Source organism: Saimiri boliviensis, chromosome 1, assembly GCF_048565385.1.
Source record: "Saimiri boliviensis isolate mSaiBol1 chromosome 1, mSaiBol1.pri, whole genome shotgun sequence".
Lineage (NCBI taxonomy): Eukaryota > Metazoa > Chordata > Mammalia > Primates > Cebidae > Saimiri > Saimiri boliviensis.
The window spans coordinates 134,817,694-134,839,325 of NC_133449.1; the positions used below are offsets into that span (position 1 = coordinate 134,817,694).

The window sequence follows — 21,632 nt, forward strand, 5'->3', positions numbered from 1 at the left end:
AAGTTAAATGAAGGCAAAAATATTAAGAAAGTAGAAAAGGGAAAAATAGGGTAATAGGTGTATTAATGGTTGTATTAGCATTTTTGATGTCAAAAGTACTTATATATATTTACTACTTTTATTGTGGTAAAATATATACAGTATAACATAGTAGTTTCTGTTTTAGTCATTTTAAATGTACATTTCAGTGGCATTTAGTACTTTCACAATGTTCCTAGTTCTAGAACATTTTTAATGTTCATTTTTTATGTGGCAGAAACCACATGCGTATTAAGTATCACTTGCTATTTTCCCAGCCCTCGGCAATCATTCATGTGTTTTCTGTGTCTGTGGCTTTTGCCTATTTTGGATATTTCATAAAAATGGAATCATATAATATATGGCCTTTTCTATTTGGCTTTTTAAGACTTAACATAATGTTTTTGAGGTTCAGCCATGTAGCATGTAATCAGCCATGTTGTAGCTTGCATTACATGTTTTTATACTATTTGTACTATTTGCATTACATGCATGTAGCATGTAATCTGACTCATATTAAATCAAAGTTCTGATTTGCTCCTTTTTATGGCTGAATATTTCATGCTATTGTGTATATACCACATGTTATTTATGTTTTCATCTGTTGCTGAACACAGGTTGTTTCCACTTTTCCATTACTATGGATCTGCATATTGGCTAACAAGTATCTGTTTGAATCCCTGATTTCAGTTCTTTTGACTATATAGGTAGGAGTGATTACTGAGTTACACGGTAATTCAATTTTTAACATTTTGAGAAACTTCCAAATCATTTTCCATTTTCTATCCTCACCAGCAATGTACGAGTATTTTAGTTTACATCCTTGCCAACACTTGTTATTTTATTTTATTTTTTATAGCCATTGTAGTCGTTGTGAAATGGTATCTCATTGTAGTTTTGATTGCATTTCCCTAAGTAACTAATGATGTTGAACATCTTTTTATGTGCTTATTAGCCATCTGTATGTGTTCTTTGGAGAAATACCTATTCAGGTTCTTTGCCCAGTTTTGAATTGAGTTGTTCATTTTTTTGTTGTTGAATTGTGGAGTTTCAGATATATGATTTGAAAATATTTTCTTCCATCCTGTGGGTTGTCTTTTCACTCTCTTCAAAATGTCCTTTGATGCACACAAATTGTAATTTTAAGGAATTCTACTGTATCTGTGTTTTCTTTTGTTTTTAAGTTTGGTCTTAAACTTAAGGCAGATCTTCCAGAACTGTGTTAAACAGAAGTGGAGAAAATGGTCATCATTGCCTTATTCCTGATTTTAAGAGAAAAGCTGTCAGCCTTTTACCTGAATATGGTGTTACCTGTGAGTTTTCATAATTATCTTTTATGATGTTGAGAATTTCATTTTATGCCTAGTTTTTCAGAAATGTATTTTTAATCATAAAGGGGTGTTGAATTTTTCAGATGCCTTTTCTCTGTCAGTTGAGATGATCAGGGGTTTTTTCCACCTTTACTGATGTGACATAATAGATTTATTGATTTTTGTGTATTGACCTAACGTTGCATTCCTGGGATATGTCCCTCTTGGTCATGGTATGTGATCCTTTTAGCATACTGCTGAATTTGGTTTCCTAGTATTTTGTTGAGAATTTTTTGCATCTATATTCTCAGGGGTATTGGCCTGTATTTTTTTTTTTCTTATGTTTTTGGCTTCGTTATCAGGTTAGTGCTGGTCTGATAATTTTGGAAGTATATGTTCCCCTTTAGCATTTTGGAAGACTTTAAGAAGAATTGGTGCTAATTCTTTACATGTTTGGTAGATTTCTTCAGTGAAGTCTTGGTCTTGGCCTTGTCTTCACTGGGGGGCTTCAATCTGTTACTGATTCAATCTCCTTACATGTTATAGGTCTATTCAGATTTTCTATTCATTTTAGAGTCTGCTTTGGTAGGTTTCCCATTTCATGTAAGTCATACAGTTTGTTGGTTTACAATTATTTATAGCATTTTAAAATAATTCTTTTTATTTATGTAAAGCCTGTAGTAATTTCTCCTTTTGCATTTCTCTTGGAGTCTTCTTCATTTTTGTTTAGTCAGTCTAGTGAAAGATTTATTAATTTTATTGGTCTTTCCAAAGAACAGACTTTGGTTTCTTTGATTTTCTCTGTTGTTTTTGTATTCTCTACTTTATCTATTCTAATCTTTATTATTTCCTTCTTTCTACAAGCTTTTGGCTTAATTTGCTCTTTTTTAAAATTTACTCAAGATGTGCAGTTAGGTTATTGATGTGTTTTTTTCCTTTTTTAATGTAAGTGTTTATAGCTATAAATGTTCTCTGAGCACTGCTTTCTCTGTATCTCATAAATATTGCAGTATTAGCATGTTTTGTTTTCTTTTGTTTCAAGATATTTTCTTTTTTCTTTTTTTTTTTTGAGACGGAATTTCGCTCTTATTACCCAGGCTGGAGTACAATGGCGCGATCTCGGCTCACCGCAACCTCCGCCTCCTGGGTTCAGGCAATTCTCCTGCCTCAGCCTCCTGAGTAGCTGGGATTACAGGCACGTGCCACCATGCCCAGCTAATTTTTTTGTATTTTTAAAAAGTAGTGACGGGGTTTCACCATGTTGACCAGGATGGTCTCGATCTCTCAACCTCGTGATCCACCCGCCTCGGCCTCCCAAAGTGCTGGGATTACAGGCTTGAGCCACCGCGCCCGGCCTGGTTTCAAGATATTTTCTAAGTTACCTTGTGATTTTTTTTCTTGGACCCATTGGTTGTTGTAATAGAGTACCATTTATTTTCCACATATTTGTAAGTTATACAGTTTTCCTTCTATTATTAATTTCTAGCTTATCTCATGGTGGTCAGAAAGGTACTTTGTATGATTTCCTTTTTTTTTCCCCCTCAAATTAAAAAAATTTATCAAAGCTTGTCTTGTGGCCCAACTCATCGTCTATTCAGGAGAATATACAGTGTGCACTTGAGAAGAGTGTATTTTCTGCTGTTGTTGGGTGAGATGTTCTGTATGTATTTGTTAGGTCTAATAGGTTTACATGGTTCTTCAAGTGATCTGTTTTCGTATTGTTTTGTCTGTTGTTGAATATGAGATACTGAAGTCTCAAACCATTGTGGAATGGTCTATCTCTCCCTTCTGTTTTGTCAATTTTTTGCTTCATATATTTCGTTGTCTCTGTTGTTAGGTGCACATATGTTTATAGTTACTATATCTTCTTGATAGATTTAACAACATTAGTATTTTAAAAAATAATTTTGTTATTTGGTACAGTTATAGGAATCTTGAAGTCAGTTAGAACGTCCCATACTTTTCACACAACAGTTCCCAGTGATGTATGTCGGGCCTTTTTTTTTTTTTTTTTTTTTTTTTTAGCATGTTCTTTTTGGTTTTTTGATGTGATGTGTATTGTATCATGACTTATGTAAAATCTCACTCTGCCACTTTTAGCCTATTGAAGTTATTTTGGAAGCCTGTTTCGATCTTTTTTCCTTTTTATGGAGGCTTTTTATTTCTGAGCTTTAACATAGGTAACATAGTGTTTCAGACAAAGTAAGTATCAGGCATGAAATACGATAAGTTAAGACATCACAAAGCTTGCTGTTCTTACTGAGATTTAGCCATTTTTCTTGAACAAATACCCCTCTCAATTGATTAATGTCTACAGGTTGGAAAAAGTTGATTCTAGTACTTTTTTTCCAGTTTCCTCATTGCATTTATGGAGGAGAGAGAATCTTTGGAGGTCCTTAGTCTGTTATTCTTACTGACATTAGCTTTATGTTTTTGATAATAGTGTAGAATAGTATTTGAAATGATGTGGACAATTTTGTCAAATGCTTTGTGGCTTTTACGATATTGTGCAGCTGTATCATTTTCCTCATGTACAGCCTTGCAAATCCTGTTATAGGAGGAAACAAGGTTTGTGTGAAGGGGTTGCTTGTAGTAGTTCCGTGTTGTCATTGATAAATCACTTCACATTATTGTATACACTCAAAATCTGACCTTTAAAAAATCCTTTTTAGAATTTTTAGCAAGAATTCACAGAAGTCTTCTTAGAAGTTTGTAGAGTGGGAATATCAGGGTGCTGCTCTTCTGCATGGAAGCCTTATTTTTCATGATTAAAAAAAATTCTGGTCACCCTTTTACATCTTTATCAGATTGTTTTCAGGTCCTTAGATTATATGAAGTTTTGGTTTGAAATCAGATACAGTCATAGATGTTCATGTGTCATTTCCTCTACTATCTTAACTCATTTTCTTCTCTTCATTATACGCTTTCTTTTTTTTGAGACGGAGTTTCGCTCTTGTTTCCCAGGCTGGAGTGCAATGGCGCGATCTTGGCTCACTGCAACCTCCGCCTCCTGGGTTCAGGCAATTCTCCTGCCTCAGCCTCCCAAGTAGCTGGGGTTACAGGCACACACCACCATGCCCAGCTGATTTTTTGTATTTTTAGTAGAGACGGGGTTTCACCATGTTGACCAGGATGGTCTCGATCTCTTGACCTTGTGATCCACCCGCCTCGGCCTTCCAAAGTGTTGGGATTACAGGCGTGAGCCACTGCGCCCTGCCTATATGCTTTCTTACTAAGTATATTTAAAAATCAGATTATAAAGCAGATAGATGTTCACTATCAAAAATTTTAAAAATAGAGAAAATACAGAAAAGAAAACACATTTTACTCATAATTTTTAAGTTTAGCAGTGTTCACCATGAACATTAATGTATATCCATCTAGTATTTTTTTACACTTATATAAGGAGTCTCCAAATGTGTATGTATTAGCTACATTTATGCAATTATTGGCCATACGATTTTTGTAACTCGTTTTAACAACATAGGTATTTCCCTACTTTATTTAATAGTGTTCTGTAACATAATTTTAATAATGCTGTACCATATATTATCACTTTGTTATAGTATATTAGATTTTATACTTGATTGTCTTGAAATTTTCAGTATTTTTAATAGGGGTATAAGCTTTCTCTGCAGATCTTTGTTTTTATTGCTGTTATTTTCTTATGATAAATTTCTAGATGTGGAAGGTCAATGACTATGTCCTTGGAAAAGGCTTTTGATAATACTGTCAAATTACTCTCCAGAAATGTTGTGCTTGCCATCCAGGAAGGCTGTTGCCAGCATTAACAGACATGTTTATTTCATGAGGCTCTCAGCACTACTGGTATTATTGGTTAAAAAATGCAATTTGAGAGGTGTTTTTCATTTCTTACTGTTATAGAAAGATTTAAAAAAATTAATGGGTTTGATTCTTGTCTATGACATACATTAGCAAAAATACTTAATTTTCATTCTGAGTAGTTCATTTTGCATATTGTGGATTTTTTTTTTAAAGGAGAGTAGTTTCAACTTTTATGACAGATTAATATATATTTTCATGGTTCCTTCTCATCTCACTATTCTCTTCCCTTTCTCCTTCCTTCCTTCTTTTCTTCCTATATTCTTTCTTTGGTGTCAGGGGAAGGCTATCCTCATGCCAAAATATGTAAGCATTTATTCTTAGTCTTTTATGGCATGATTTTTGCCCCTTTTTTTTTTTTTTTTGAGACGGAGTTTCGCTCTTGTTACCCAGGCTGGAGTGCAATGGCGCGATCTCAGCTCACCGCAACCTCCGCCTCCTGGGTTCAGGCAATTCTCCTGCCTCAGCCTCCTGAGTAGCTGGGATTACAGGCACGTGCCACCATGCCCAGCTAATTTTTTGTATTTTTAGTAGAGACGGGGTTTCACCATGTTGACCAGGATGGTCTCGATCTCTCGACCTCGTGATCCACCCGCCTCGGCCTCCCAAAGTGCTGGGATTACAAGCTTGAGCCACCGCGCCCGGCCGATTTTTGCCCATTTAGGTGGAAATTTAGTATGGCTGCAATTTGTTTTGCTATATTATGTGAAGTAGGGATATGGTCTTTGTCATTGTTGATCTTCCATTTCAGTCCACTTATTGAATGAGTCATTACCCTCTGATTTGAAATGTCAGATTTGTCATTGATGAAATTGTAGCATATTAATATGAGTTTCTTTCCAGGCATTCTACTCTCTTCTGCAATTTCCATTATTGTGCTTTCAGAACACAGTTTATTATTTGGTAATTCAAGTCCATTTTTCCCCCATAATTGTTTATTTCTGTTGATAAAGTTTTCAGGTAAGATACTTCTTTTAATTGCACTAAACTTATACATAACTTTGGGTAAAGTTGTTATCTCTGTGATACTGAGTCTTACCATTCAAGAACATAATATTTCTCCCCATTTATTAAGACATGCTTTTGTATGTGTTAGGAAAGTTTTCTAGTTTTCTTGATACAGATCCTAAGTTTGTTAGACACTTTTGAATTTTGTTGTCTTTGCAAACAGTGTTTTATCATTCAGTTCCTTTCGGAATTTTAGGTAGTCAAATTATCCTTAAATTATATCATCTTATCTGTCTGTTAGTTTTAATTGTATATATATTTCTACTCTTATTTTATTAGCTAGAATTTTCAGAAATGCTAAATTGTAGTGAGATAGCAAGTATTCGTGTTTCTTGTTTTTGATTCAGTAAAACTGCTTTTTGTTTCACCATCAATTAAAGCAGTGCCTATTGATATAAAATAGGTATTATTTTTCCTGTTAAAATTTCTATACCTAGTTTACTGTTTTTTCTTCTTAGCAAGGAATGGATATTAAATTTTATTAAATTCATTTTGATACTTCCTGAGGTGATCATGTAGTCTTCCCCATTATCACTAGATATAATTAGTAACAGATTTTTTAAGGGTAACTTTCCATATTTTAAAATACACATACTTGATGATAATACATTTTTAATTTTAGTATTATTCTAAGTTTTAGCCAGCTGCTATGAATGTATTTTAGTATTGATTTCTTTTGTATATGCTAATTTAATCAAGTTTTTAATGTCAAGGTAGTGCTTGTTTTTTGTGATTAAATGATTGATTTTTTTCCTATTTTTAAGAATAGCTCATGTAACATGTCAATTAAGCTTTCTCTGGAATGTTTTTTGAAAGAAATAAGTTGGTTATGATATTTTGTGTGTCTGGATTTCTTTTGAGCCAATTTTCACAGCATTTTCAGTGGCCGTTGATTTTTTTCATATTTTCCTTCTTTAATAATTCTTGGTAGTTTATGTTAGTAAGAACATCATTCATTTTATTCTTATTTTAGCATTTATCTGAAAAGGTACAAAATGTATTTTCAGAATATCGCTTCCATATATTTGGCTATTCTCTTCACCTCTTTCCTAAGGTTGTAGATTTGTACTTTCTCCCTTCTTCATATTTTTTGTGTTGCCAGAAGTTCATCTCTTAAATAGATTTTTTTTCTGTAAAATCAATCTTAAGCTTTATTTTCCCATTTCAGTCTTTCCTTGCTCTCTTTCAGTGTTTCTGACTTATTCATTCCTTCATCTATTTTATTTTTTCTACTTTTAATTATGAAATAGATAATACGCAAACAAAAATGTATATGTACAACTTAATAATCATATTGAGTGTACTTGCCACATAGTTTTAAAAAAGAACATCTTTCTAGTCCTCTGCGTGCCCCCTTCTCAGTGTATGCCCTCCTTCTCTCCAAGAGATTAACTCTTCTTCTGAATTTCAGCTTAATTATTTTCTTGAATTTTAAAAATAATTTTACAGACCGAGCATGGTGGTTCATGTCTGTAATCCCAGCACTTTGGGAGGCCGAGATGGGTGGATTCTCTGAGCTTAGAAGTTCAAGACCAGTCTGGGCAACACGGTGAAAGCTCGTCTCTACTAAAAAAATACAAAAACTTAGCCAGGCGTGGCAGCGTGCATCTGTAGTTCCAGCTATTCGGGAGGCTGAGGCAGGAGAACGGCTTGAACCTGGAAGGCAAAAGTTGCAGTGAGCCGAGATTGTGCCATTGCACTCCAGTCTGGGCAACAGAGCAAGACTCTGTCTCCAAAAATAAAAATAAATAATAAATAATAATTTTACATTATATGTGTATGCATCCCTAAAATATGTGTTGTTTGATTTTTTTCTGGTTTTGAAATTTATGAAATTGGAATCAAATTATATGAATTCTTCTATATCTTGCTTTTTTACTCGACATTGTGCTTTTAAGATTTATCCATGTTAATATTGTTATCAGAATATACAAATGTGTATTAAAATGTATAAATACACAAAATATTAAAAATACATAATATGTTGCATACAGATACAGAAATTACAGTATATAATATATAAATAAAAGGTGAATGGAAATGTATGGAATTCACTTATGCATTCCATTGTCAGTAGACTTTTGGGATTATTTCAGTTTCTTGTTTTGTTTTCCTGCTTAGATATTACAAACAGTGCTGCTCTGTTTTTTTCTGTAGCTCCTTCCTGGTATATCCATGCCAAAGATTATTGAAGATATATACTTAGCTGTGGAATTCGTGACTCCTAGTGTATATTCCGTTTTGCTAGATTATAACAGATTGACCAGATTATTTCCAAAACATCTATTCTTTTCGGGCTTAATTTGTTTTTGATTTTCTAGCTAGTTGAATTGAGTGCTTCACCTATTTATTTTCATGTTTGATGTTTGAAAATTAAAAGAGAAACTACAGAAGTTTCATTAAGATGTCTTCTAATTGATACGTATTTTTCTAAGTACAATGTACTTTCAGTTGCTAATTTGCTTTTTTACTGAAGAATTACATGGGAGGGTATTTTTAAATTGCTGTATAATCAAATTAATTTTTTTTGTTGCTTATAACTTCAGGTTTTTATGCATTATGACCAGAGATTATGACATATATATATATATATATACACAAACACATACACACACATATATATATATATATAATTCCTTTTTTCAATGTTATTGACTTTTTTGTGACCTAATGTTTGACCAATATTTTGATGTTTGAGAAAAATGCAAAGCTTCTGAAGAGTGCAAAAGTTGATATTTATTTTATATAAATAAATATATATCAATAATTAAGATATAGATGTATACCTACTAAATAAAGCTTATTAAGTACCATATCAGGTAAATTCTGTAGGTCTTTATTGGCTTTGCCATAAGATGAGAGTTAGTCTGAAGTCTTAAGTTCTCCTTCTAGATGTATTGGATAGGTTTCCATGCCAGTGGATATAGGTAGTATTAATTGCAAATATTGATGTGTTTGAAATTATTAATGACATCATATGTTGTATTTTCTCATTTTTTCTTTTTTTTTCTTTTCTTGGGATTATTTGTGCCTTTTCTTTTTTCTTTAAATGTTTTGGTAGTTGTATATATGCTTCTTATTTTTGTAATGGCTGTTCTTAAATCCTTTACAAGCATGTTTGAAGCTATTTTTTTCTACCAATGTCTGGAATTAAATAATTGTTACAACCCCCGCTCTCTTGGACAAAACAAGCTCCTTAGACACTTTTTAATTTTTTCTCTACTAGTCCTCTTCCTGTGGTTTTGTATTGTACCTACTTCCTTAGGTACTGTATCTTTAACATTTCCTCAAGTATAGAAGTTATAATGAACAATTATTTTGATTTAAATATAAATTTACTTATATCTTGACTTACAGTATGTTTTCATATATTATGTTGTTTTCTTTTACTTGGACTTCTGTTTCAAGATGCTGGAGTATTTCTTATAGTAGCTCTTTCGGAATGGAACTATGCATGAGCATTTATTTCTTAAACATTTAATTATGTTGAATATATATATATATATATATATAATTATATGTTCAAGAAATGAACATATAATATAGTTACCTAATTTGGAATAATATTTCTTTCTGTAGAAATAAGTTTTTTTGATGACTTGATGTAATCTATTCACAGATTTCTTAATGCTAATCTTCTGTATGTTGGAGTAAGTCCTACTTGGTGACGATGCATTCTTTTTCTTTGAATGTTTAGGTAAATTTAGCCAGTTTCATTGCCTTTTTTCCTTCCTGTCCTGGCCTCTTAGGTATCTTACTACTCTTCCCTTTATTTTTTGTGCTTTGCTCATTCTGACCTTCCTATTGGCCTTGAGTATATATGTTTCATCTTATGAAGTGTTGAAAATACTCTTCAAATTTGTCCTGAATACTTTCCTGCTGCTATATTTATTTTTTTATTTTTAATTGACAAATAATAATTGTGTTTATTATGAGGTACAGTAGGATGCCTTGATCTATATGTATATTATGGAAAGATTTCATCAAACTAATTATCATATCTGTTACCTTACTAATTTATCATTTTTTGTGGTATGAACATTAAAGGTCTATTTTAGCAATTTTGGAATATATAATACATTATTATTAACTGTGGTCACAATGCAGTGCTGTAGATCACTAAAATGTATACCTTCGGTCTAACTGAAGCTTTGTACCTGTAGATTAACCTCCATCCTTCCTCCATCAAGGGTCGTTATCCTCTGATAACTACCTTTCTCCTCTCTGTTTCTATGGGATCAACTTTTTTACATTCCACATATAAGTAAGATCACATAGCATTTGTCTTTTGGTGCCTGGCTTATTAGCATAATATTCTCCAGTTTCATCCATGTTGTTGCAAATTACAGAATTTCCTTCATTTTAAAAGCTGTATAGTATTCTATTGTTTATGTGTATGTATTGAATAAATTGTCTTCTTTTTGTCACTTCTGATTCCTGTTTGTATTTTCCTTGTATTTTTTCTTCCTTTATTTTATGCATTTATTTATTGACAAAAGTATAAATATACACTTTAATGAATTATAAAGTAAATAGCTGTTTCATTATCAAGTCTTCATCTTATAGAACACTGCCAGCACCCTAGAGCTCCCGTATACATGAAGTTTGTTCTTAATATTCTCTTTCTTGCTTCTACAAACCTGTTTGTAGAACTTATCTGAGGCTCTTATCTGTATTTTTTCCTTCATTCCACTTTTCCTGTGCTTGGCTTATTTTTGTTAAAAAATTATTGACATGGTTGTTTAGTTCATTAGATTTCAGGCTGTCATTGCGTCTAAATTAATTAAAACTATACATTTTAATTTAAGCATTCATTTAAGTATGTCCTACAAGTGTTAATTTGTAATATTTTCCAGATTGAGTTTAAACACTTCTAATTTCCATTTTTGTTTAGAAGTATGTTTCTTATTTTCTGTTATCTTTGTTTTATTATTATTTCAATGAATTGTATCATTAAACAACATAGTCTGAAATTTGTACTTAAAATTGAATAAGAATTGCATTATCACCTAGTATGGGGCTACTCTTTGTAAATCTTTTGTGCATGCAGCTATTAGGCACAGTGTTCCATGTGTTTTAGGTCAAGATTATTTATTTTATATTAATTGTATAATCAGATATTTGACCTTGCTGAGTTTTGGTTTGATTGTTCTATCAGTTATTGAGACGCATGCTTGAAAATCTCTGTTCTGATTGTCTATATGTCTGTTTCTCTTTGTAACGTTGTCAATGTTTACATTTTTTATTTTGATATAGTTTTGCCAATTTTTACATTATATATTTTATGATGTTAAGATAAAATACATTTACAACTTTTCTATGTTCCTAGGAAATTGATCCTTTTACCATTATAAAAAATTCCCCTTTCTAACTCTAGTAAAACTTTTTGCTTTAAAGAATATCTGATATTAGTGCAGTTACATCATATTCTTTCAATAATATTTGCAAGACATTCCTTTTTATGTCATTTTATTTTCACCTTTTGTGTATGCATATGTTTCATATTTATTTTTGTAAATGGCATACAGTTAGGTTTAAAAAATTCTATCTAATAACCTTTATGTTTTAATTGGAATATTTAGACCATTTATATTTAATATAATTATGCATGTATTTGGGCTTAAAACTACCATTGCACTGTGTGATTTCTTTTTGTTCCACCTATTCTATTTTCCTCTTTCTCTACGTTCATGCCTTACTTTTTATTGACTAAGAACATTATTCCATTTTCTCTGTGTTATTTTTTCTTTTCTTTTAGTGGTTACTCTAGAGCTTCTCATATATATGCTTGAGTTAATTTGTAATTTTTATTGGCATTTTGCACTATTCCCAGACAATTTAGAGACCTTCAAAATCTTTAATCCAGTTTATCCACGTTTGTCTTAAGTGCTATTGTTTTTGAGTGTTTTGTTTCTGTATATTTTAAGTCCCAGTGGACATTATTAGTCTTTTGACTTTCCTGTATTTTCCATTTTTTTTGACTTTACTCCCCCCTCCCCACCTCAGTCTCCAGCCTTCCACCTGAAATTATCTTCTAACGAATACTCTTTTTTAAAATTATATTTAGTAAAATTTTTCTTATTTTTATTTGTTTAAAAAAAGCTTTATTTCATATTTAGTTTTGAAGGATATTTTTTCATTAAGTAAAGAATTGTTGGACTGCAGTTACTTCCTTAGTGGATTGAAGGTGACATTTCATTATCTTCTGGCTGCCATGGTATTTGTTGGGCTGCTTGAATTTGTCAAATTGATATCAATTTAGGGGAGTACTCAGTCATTTTCTTTTTCTTCTTACTCTCCTCAGTTCTTCTGGCATTTCCTTTATATGCAGTTAATCTCCATCACTGTATCCTCTTGGTCTCCTAAGCATTTTTTCTCTTTCATTCTTATTTCAGTTTATATAATCCATTAATTTTTAAATCTAGTGTATAGTTTGTCCTAAAACTCATTTTGTGAGGCCCTAATTTTGGGCTTTATATTTTTTGCTTCTAGAAATCTGCTGTGCAATTTTTTTAGTTTTCTTTTTTTTCCTTTTTTTTTTCTTTTTTTGAGATGGAGTTTCACTCTTTGACACCCAGGCTGGAGTGCAGTGGCATGATCTTGGCTCACTGCAGTCTCTGCCTCCTGGGTTCAGGTGATTCTTCCACATTCAAGTGATTCTCCTGCCTCAGCCTCCCAAGAAGCTGAAATTACAGGTGTGTACCACCATGCCTGGCTAATTTTTGTATTATTATTATTTTTTTTTTTTTGGTAGAGACAGGTTTTCACCATGTTGGCCAGGCTGATCTCTAACTCAAGTGATCCACCTACCTTAGCCTCCCAAAGTGCTAGGAATACAGGCGTGATATACTGCACCTGCCCAGTTTTCATCTGTATGTTGAAATTATATTGTTGACTTTCAGTTCGTTGGACATAAGCATCGTTATTTTAAGGTCTGTGTCTGACATTTCAACATCTGGAGTCCCTATAGGCCTGTGCTATGGAGTATTTCTGCCAGTTCTCATTAGTGTTTTCTTCTTGTCCCACATGTCTGTTTTTGATTGTATACTTCGCACTGCATTTGGAAGAAATGTTTGTAGAACTGAGCTGAGGCCTAGAGTGGTTTTACTTTCTATAGATTGGATTTTCATCTGCTTTTATCAGATAGTGGAGAAATATAGGATCATCTTAAACCACTTACAAAGATGGTGATTTTTCTGGGGCATTTAGATGAATCAAAACTAGGAAATGGACTTCATGAGTCTGGGTTACTTAACATTTACCCTTGTTCCTAGAGTGCATCCCTTTAGGGTCCTAATGAGATTTGCAGTAGGCCCAACATTTGTCATCTTTCAGCTGACTCTTCTGGTTTAGAAAATGTCTTCCAATGGTTCCATTTCTGAATTAATTTCCCGGCTTTCTGTTTTCATCCAGATCTTGGCTGGGTAATTGTTTAATTTCTTCTCTTCCTCTATTTTACTTTTTTAAGAATGAAACAAAATGTTGAGTGTTGCATTGTATCTAATCTTTTCCTTAGTTTTTGTTGGCATAACAGGATTTTTTATTTTGCTTTTAGATTTAAAAGTATTATATGTCTTATTTTAAAAAATATTAAAAATTAGTTTTTATATAGCTACATTGACAAGAATTAGACATCAAGTCTGAATTTTACTTTTATCCTTGCTTATCACAAATTATTTTATGGCACATCTGCCCCATTTTTAAATTTATTGTTCCGATTCACTTTGTAGTCAGTGATATAATTCTATTTTTTTTTTTTTTGAACAAGAAAAATATATGGGTGATGTACTTTCTTGGCTTTTGCAGATCTGAAAATAGAAAATGTATTTTTGTTTGTTTGTTTTTCTGCATCAGCAATATTTAGCTTGGCTGATTGTTAAGATTTTGTTGCGCATTGTTTCTTTGAAAACCATGTTGTGGAGGAGAAGTCTGATGCTAACATGATTTAAAAATGAATAATTCCTTCTGGTTCTTGTAAGATTTTCTCTTTACCTTTTAAATACATAATTTTCACAAGTATACATCCAGATATTCAGTTTTCATTAATGTAACTCGATACCTAACCTTTTATCTGTAGTAAAGTCCTTCAGAATTACACCATTGATTATTTATTAACTCATGTTGCATGGTTTAATATGGTTTAGTTTTTCTGGATATACTTTTCATATTTCTGCCATTTTGCCTCTCATTTTTCTTCACCCTTAATTGTCAGAGAATTGTTTTAACTGGTCTTTTAATTTACTTATCCAGTTTTCTGCAGTGACCATTGCTAACTCCATTTATTGTGCAAAGTAGTTTCATTTTTTCCGTAAAACCTGGCACTTTCTAATATAAATGATGCAGAAAAATTAATTTCATTTTATAGTTTCGTAGTCCTCTTATTCTTAAACCCTTATTTCCATTTCACTGGTGTGATATTCTCAATATCATTAAGACTACTTGTTGTATGGTTTATAAAGTCTGATTTTGTTTTTTGTACTAGGAAATGAGTAATCTGATTCTTCTTCAATTTGGTCTCTTTAATTTCATCTATGCAAATATCTTATTGTTATTATTTAGTTTTATTGTCTGTATAAAGGCATGTTATTTGTCCAGTGTTGGATGTTGAGCTGAGATTCTACCCATAAAAGTATTGGTCTCCTGTTCAGATCTTTTAGGCCAGGGAGAAGGGAGGTGGGAGAATTTTATACTTGTTATTGCTGTGATGAGATACTAAGCATTGTCTGCTGAAGGTTCCTCCCTGTGTTCATGGTGACAGCCCAACATCAGTGGGTGCAGGGTCTATTCTGTAACCGACTTGGTAGTCCTTACTAAGAGCCAGCCATAGAGTAACTCTTCTTTTATTTAGCCGACACTAAGGGATGATAATGGTACCCACCTTTTAGAGTTGGAGAATTAGTTGAGGCAATGCTTGTTAAACTGTGGTATAACTTGGATATAGTGGGTGCTTAATAGATGCTGGCTTTCAGCTTACCCCCATTAACTCATGCTTTTGCTCATAGTGTTGTAGTCTTGCAGTCTTTTGACCCGTCCTCTCAATTACATAATGATGTAATAAATGACAGCTGATTAGAATGTGATCCTGTCCCAGTGTCCTTAAGCACTGAAATTCCTCCATTTACTTGTGAATTGTGGAGCTGCTGGCTCTTCGCATGGCTCTAGCTCATGGACTGCGGGACAGTAGTTGATGATCTGTGATGGGTATTTTGGGCCTGCTTGATGAAGGCCGTTTTATTTCATACTAGAAAATTTTCACTTTATTCAAAGGTAAAAGGGAGCCTTTGAATATTTTAAAGTGGGAGGCTGGTGGCCAGAACTATGTTTTGATAGATGTTTTATGTGATATAACAGTAGATAATTATGGATATGTACCCTATGCCTTTTTCTCTTTTAATTGTTTTATCTGCATTGTCTCTTCTAATCCTGAAGCATCTTTTACAGCTATGAAAACTGAAGCATTGAAAGACTGAAAAACTAAGTTACAAAGCTAGTACACTGTGGAGGAGGCAGGATTTGAACCCAGGCAGCCTAATTATGTGCTGTTATGCTGCATCTCATCCAGGAAGCCTTGAAACATTGTGCTGTTACCTGAATGCTGTATCTCCCTATCTCTGCAAAATTCATATGTTCAAAGCCAACTCAAGGTGATGGTATTAGGAGGTAGACCCATGTAAATGGGATTAGTGCCTTTGTAGAGAGGCTTCAGGGAGCTTGATTACTTCTTGTGCCATGCAAAGACACAGCTAGAAGCACTGTTGGGGAGGAAGGAGCCCTCACCAGATACTCAATCCACTGGGGCCTTGATCTTGGACTTCTCAGCCTCTAGAACTGTGATAAATTCCTACTGTTTACAAGTCAAACAGTATATGGTATTTTGTTATAGCAGCCTGAATGGTCTGGGAAACATGGACACTGGTTAGTGCAGGTAAGAAACACTTGAGGCATTGGTGTTGGGGATAGTGATGAGTGGACCAAGTTCAGGAGATATTTATAAGCCAGACCTGATGGTCAGTGAATAGGGAGAGAGAGGGAATGGAGTTTTAAGATGTTGTAAAGATCTCTAGTATATTCCGTTTCCCTTCATGGACCACAGTGTGGCTGTTTGACTTACTAAGAAATACATGGCTATGAAGTCATCCAGTCTTAGGTCCAAACCCCAACTGTTTCTCTTGTTACCGGTGTGGCAATGGAGAAATGTGTTTTGTCTTTCAGAATCCTGGTGTTATCTTGTACAAACTGTGAAGAGTAGAAATCATCTAACAAACAGTATTGATAGGAAGACTAAATGGGTTAATTCATGTTAAGAGCTCGGTATTCACACAATCCTACATCCATAAAGGTGCTCCAGGGATATTCCCAGTATGAGACAGGCCAGACTGTGACACTCCACAGTGAACATGGTACCACTTAGTGACTATTCAACCACAGCTTCTTTTCATACTTTTTAGCAAGAGATTGAGATTGTCCAGTGCCTGGCATATAGTAGGCACCCCATGAATATTGGCAGAATGACTTCTCTGCCACGAGCTGGCATTTCAGTTGCATTCTTCAGCATCCTGTGACTGCATGGACACATGCCTTTATATGGTGCATAAGTCTTGGCCACTTCCACTTTCTATGCCCTGCCTACCTTGTTCACTTTGAAAAGTCTTTGGGGATGCCTTGGACACAAAAGAAATGATTAGAAACCAAATTATTTTCCATTAGGTGCTCACATTTTATGACCACCTGATGGCCCCTTATTTAGATAATTTCATTTTCCGTAAATGAAGTTTAGTGGAGGAATCTGTGTGCAGCGAAAGCCTCATGCCAGAATAAATGGCTGCAGGTATTCTCACTATTGCATTAAATACCTATTAAAAGTAATAACTGAAATGAAGCTCTTCCCTGAGAAATGCAGCTTAGTAGATTTAGTGTCTCCAAAGTAAAACATGCTCAGAGAGTTCTTTGAAAAATTCCATGCAGAAATGCAGTTCGGGTATTTTTTGATGTGGTTTGGCAATTGGAGAATCAAAGGAAAAATCTGTCTACCTATTTGCTGTATAGTTGGGGAAAAGTTCTGCTATGTTGAGGGCTGATAGTCTTCTATCTGTCACTGCTGTTCGGGAGAGTTTGAGAGGCAGTGTGGTGTGTGTGTATGTGAGGAGTATGCAATTTCTGGGGCCACACTGATAAGTTCACAGCCCAGGTCTGCAGTGACCAGTGTCAGCATTGGCAAGCTTCTAACTTCTCTGTGCCTCACTTTATTCGTCTGCAAAATGGGGGCAATAATAGTACCTGTTTCTTAGGGCTGTTGTGAGAATTAAATGAGCCAGTATATGTAAAAACCAGTGCCTGGTATGCAGTCAGTGCTTACCCAACGTTTTGTTGTGATTTACACCTGCAAGGATTGTGTGGCCACCACTTCTTTCTTCCTTTTAAATGCTACTCTCCATTTTCTGATGTTGCTTTTCACACTTCTTTTTGGAGAGGCAGCTTTGCCTTGTTTTCTAGAGCTTAGAATTGGCAGTCAGATACAGGATCTATGTGGAGTCAGTTCCATGATGATTAGTTGTGTCATCTCAGACAATTTCTGCACCTCTTGGAACCTCAGTTTCTCCATTTGTAAAAGGAGTTAAATAAGAGTAGTCCCTGCCTCACTGGGCTGTATTGGGATTGGGTTATTATAAAAAACCTCTGATACTTATTACAGTCCTTTTTTCCCCTAGAAAGGTGACAGTAAGTTTTATTTTCACCACCAACATTGGAGAATGTTATTAAATACATTGGAGAATGTATTACAATTTTTAGCCTTCAATAAATTTCAGGTGAAAAATGCATTATCATTTCAAATGTATTTTTCTTTGGTATTAGAGGTTAAATTTTTCTCTAGGTTTTGTTGGCCATTTGAATGCTCTCCTTTGTGAACTTGCTCTGTTTTTTGTCATTAAAAGTTGTTGAGAGACGATTCACATACTGTATAATTCATCCCTTTAAAATATGCAATTCTGTAGTTTTTACTGTATTCACAGAGTTGTATAGTCGTTACCACAATCAATTTGGGAAAAGTTGTCATCATTCCCCTTCTCCTTCAAAAAAATGATATCCGTTTGTTGTCACTGTCTGCCACTGCACCCTCCTCATCCTTTGGCCTCAAGCAACCTCTAGTCTACTTTCTATCTGTAGGATCTGCCTATTCTGGACATTTCATGTAAATGGAATCATGCGATATGTGATCATACAACAGAAGAGTGGTTTCTTCTATTTAACGTAATGTTTCCAAGTTTCATCCATGCTGTAGCATGTATCAGTACTTCATTCCTTTTTTTTTTTTTTCTTTTGTAGAGGGGGATCTTGCAGTGTTGCCCAGGCTGGTCTCAAGCTCCTGGGTTCAAGAGATCCTCCCACCTCAGCCTCCCAAGTAGCCAGAGCTACCGATACAGTACATGCCACAGCAACTGTTTTGTTTGTTTTGCTGAGTAATACTCCCTTGTATGGACTGATTTTATTTTGCTTATCCACTTACCAGTTGATGGACATTTGGATTGTTTTCACATTTTTATTGTTTCACATTTTGGATTGTTTTCACATTTTGTCATGAATAATCCTGCTGTGAACATTTGTGTATAAGTTTTTGTGTGCAGATTGGCTTTCGTTTCTCTTAGGTTTAAACCGAGAAACTGCAGTCTTAGGTAACTCTGGTTTAACTCTTTGAAGAACTGCCAGACTGTTTTCCGGTGTACCTGTTCTTTTTAAATTGGGGCTAATAATTGCTTTTCTTATATATTTATTTATTTATTTATTTTATTTTTTTTTTATTGCATTTTAGGTTTTGGGGTACATGTGATGAACATGCAAGATTGTTGCATAGGTACACACATGGCAGTGTGGTTTGCTGCCTTCCGTCCCCTCACTTGTATCTGTCATTTCTCCCCATGCTATCTCTTCCCACCTCCCCACCCCCCCACCCCTCCCCCATTTCCCCCCAACGGACCCCAGTGTGTAGTGCTCCCCTCCCTGTGTCCATGTGTTCTCATTGTTCAACACCCGCCTATGAGTGAGAATATACGGTGTTTGATTTTCTGCTCTTGTGTCAGTTTGCTGAGAATGATGGTTTCCAGGTTCATCCATGTTGCTACAAAGGACGTGAACTCATCGTTTTTGATGGCTGCGTAATATTCCATGGTGTATATGTACCACATTTTCCCTATCCAGTCTATCATCGTTGGGCATTTGGGTTGGTTCCAGGTCTTTGCTATTGTAAACAGTGCTGCAGTGAACATTCGTGTGCACGTGTCCTTGTAGTAGAATGATTTATAATCCTTTGGATATATAGCCAGTAATGGGATTGCTGGGTCAAATGGGATTTCTATTTTTAGGTCCTTGAGGAATCGCCACACTGTCTTCCACAATGGTTGAATTAATTTACATTCCCACCAACAGTGTAAAAGTGTTCCTATTTCTCCACATCCTCTCCAGCATCTGTTGTTTCCCGATTTTTTAGTGATCGCCATTCTAACTGGTGTGAGATGGTATCTCAATGTGGTTTTGATTTGCATTTCTCTGATGACCAGTGATGATGAGCATTTTTTCATATGTTTGTTGGCCTCCTGTATGTCTTCTTTTGTAAAGTATCTGTTCATATCCTTCGCCCATTTTTGAATGGGCTTGTTTGTTTTTTTCTTGTAGATCTGCTTTAGTTCTTTGTAAATTCTGGATATCAGCCCCTTGTCAGATGGGTAGGCTGCAAAAATTTTTTCCCATTCTGTTGGTTGCCGATTCACTCTACTGACTGTTTCTTTTGCCGTGCAGAAGCTGTGGAGTTTGATTAGGTCCCATTTGTCTATTTTGGCTTTTGTTGCCATTGTTTTTTCGTTTTGGTCATGAAGTCCTTGCCTACACCTATGTCCTGAATGGTTTTGCCTAGATTTTCTTCTAAGGTTTTTATGGTATTAGGTCTGATGTTTAAGTCTTTAATCCATCTGGAGTTAATTTTGGTGTAAGGTGTCAGGAAGGGGTCCTGTTTCTGCTTTCTGCACATGGCTAGCCAGTTTTCCCAACACCATTTATTAAACAGGGAGTCCTTTCCCCATTGCTTGTTTTTGTCAGGTTTGTCGAAGATCAGATGGTTGTGGGTATGTTGTATTTCCTCTGAGGCCTCTGTTCTGTTCCATTGGTCTATATCTCTGTTTTGGTACCAGTACCATGCTGTTTTGATTACTGTAGCCTTGTAGTATAGTTTGAAGTCCGGTAGTGTGATGCCTCCTGCTTTGTTCTTTTTGCTTAGAATTGACTTGGCTATGCGGGCTCTCTTTTGGTTCCATATGAAGTTTAAGGTGTTTTTTTCCAGTTCTGTGAAGAAGGTCATTGGTAGCTTGATGGGAATAGCGTTGAATCTGTAAATTACTTTGGGCAGTATGGCCATTTTCACGATGTTGATTCTTCCTAACCATGAACATGGAATGTTTCTCCATCTGTTTGTATCCTGTCTTATTTCGTTGAGCAATGGCTTGTAGTTCTCCTTGAAGAGGTCCTTTATGTTCCTTGTTAGTTGTATTCCTAGGTACTTTATTCTCTTTGTAGCAATTGTGAATGGCAGTTCGTTCTTGATTTGGCTCTCTTGAAGTCTATTACTGGTGTATAGGAATGCTTGTGATTTTTGCACGTTGATTTTGTATCCTGAGACTTTGCTGAAGTTGTTTATCAGTTTCAGGAGATTTGGGGCTGAGATGATGGGGTCTTCCAGATATACAATCATGTCATCTGCAAATAGAGACAATTTGATTTCCTCCTTTCCAGTTTGGATACCCTTTATTTCTTTTTCTTGCCTGATTGCTCTGGCTAGAACTTCCAGTACTATATTGAATAGGAGTGGTGAGAGAGGGCATCCTTGTCTAGTGCCAGATTTCAAAGGGAATGCTTCCAGTTTTTGCCCATTCAGTATGATATTGGCTGTTGGTTTGTCGTAAATAGCTTTTATTGTTTTGAGATACGTTCCATCAATACCTAGTTTATTGAGGGTTTTTAGCATAAAGGGTTGTTGAATTTTGTCAAAAGCCTTCTCTGCATCAATTGAGATAATCATGTGGTTTTTGTCTTTGGTTCTGTTTATGTGGTGAATTACGTTTATGGACTTGCGTATGTTGAACCAGCCTTGCATCCCCGGGATGAATCCTACTTGATCATGGTGGATGAGCTTTTTGATATGCTGTTGCAATCGGTTTGCCAGTATTTTATTGAAGATTTTTGCATCTATGTTCATCATGGATACTGGCCTGAAATTTTCTTTTCTTGTTGAGTCTCTGCCGGGTTTTGGTATCAGGATGATGTTTGTCTCATAAAATGATTTGGGAAGGATTCCCTCTTTTTGGATTGTCTGGAATAGTTTCAGAAGGAATGGTGTCAGCTCCTCTTTGTATGTCTGGTAGAATTCAGCTGTGAACCCATCTGGACCTGGGCTTTTTTTGGGTGGTA

General features: G+C 34.7%; 1 protein-coding gene across 1 annotated transcript in view; it reads left to right on the forward strand.

The window, feature by feature from the left end:
* CDYL2 (chromodomain Y like 2) overlaps positions 1–21,632 on the forward strand; it is a 213,639-nt gene that overhangs the window by 17,980 nt on the left and 174,027 nt on the right. The gene's annotated exons all lie outside the window — the stretch shown is intronic.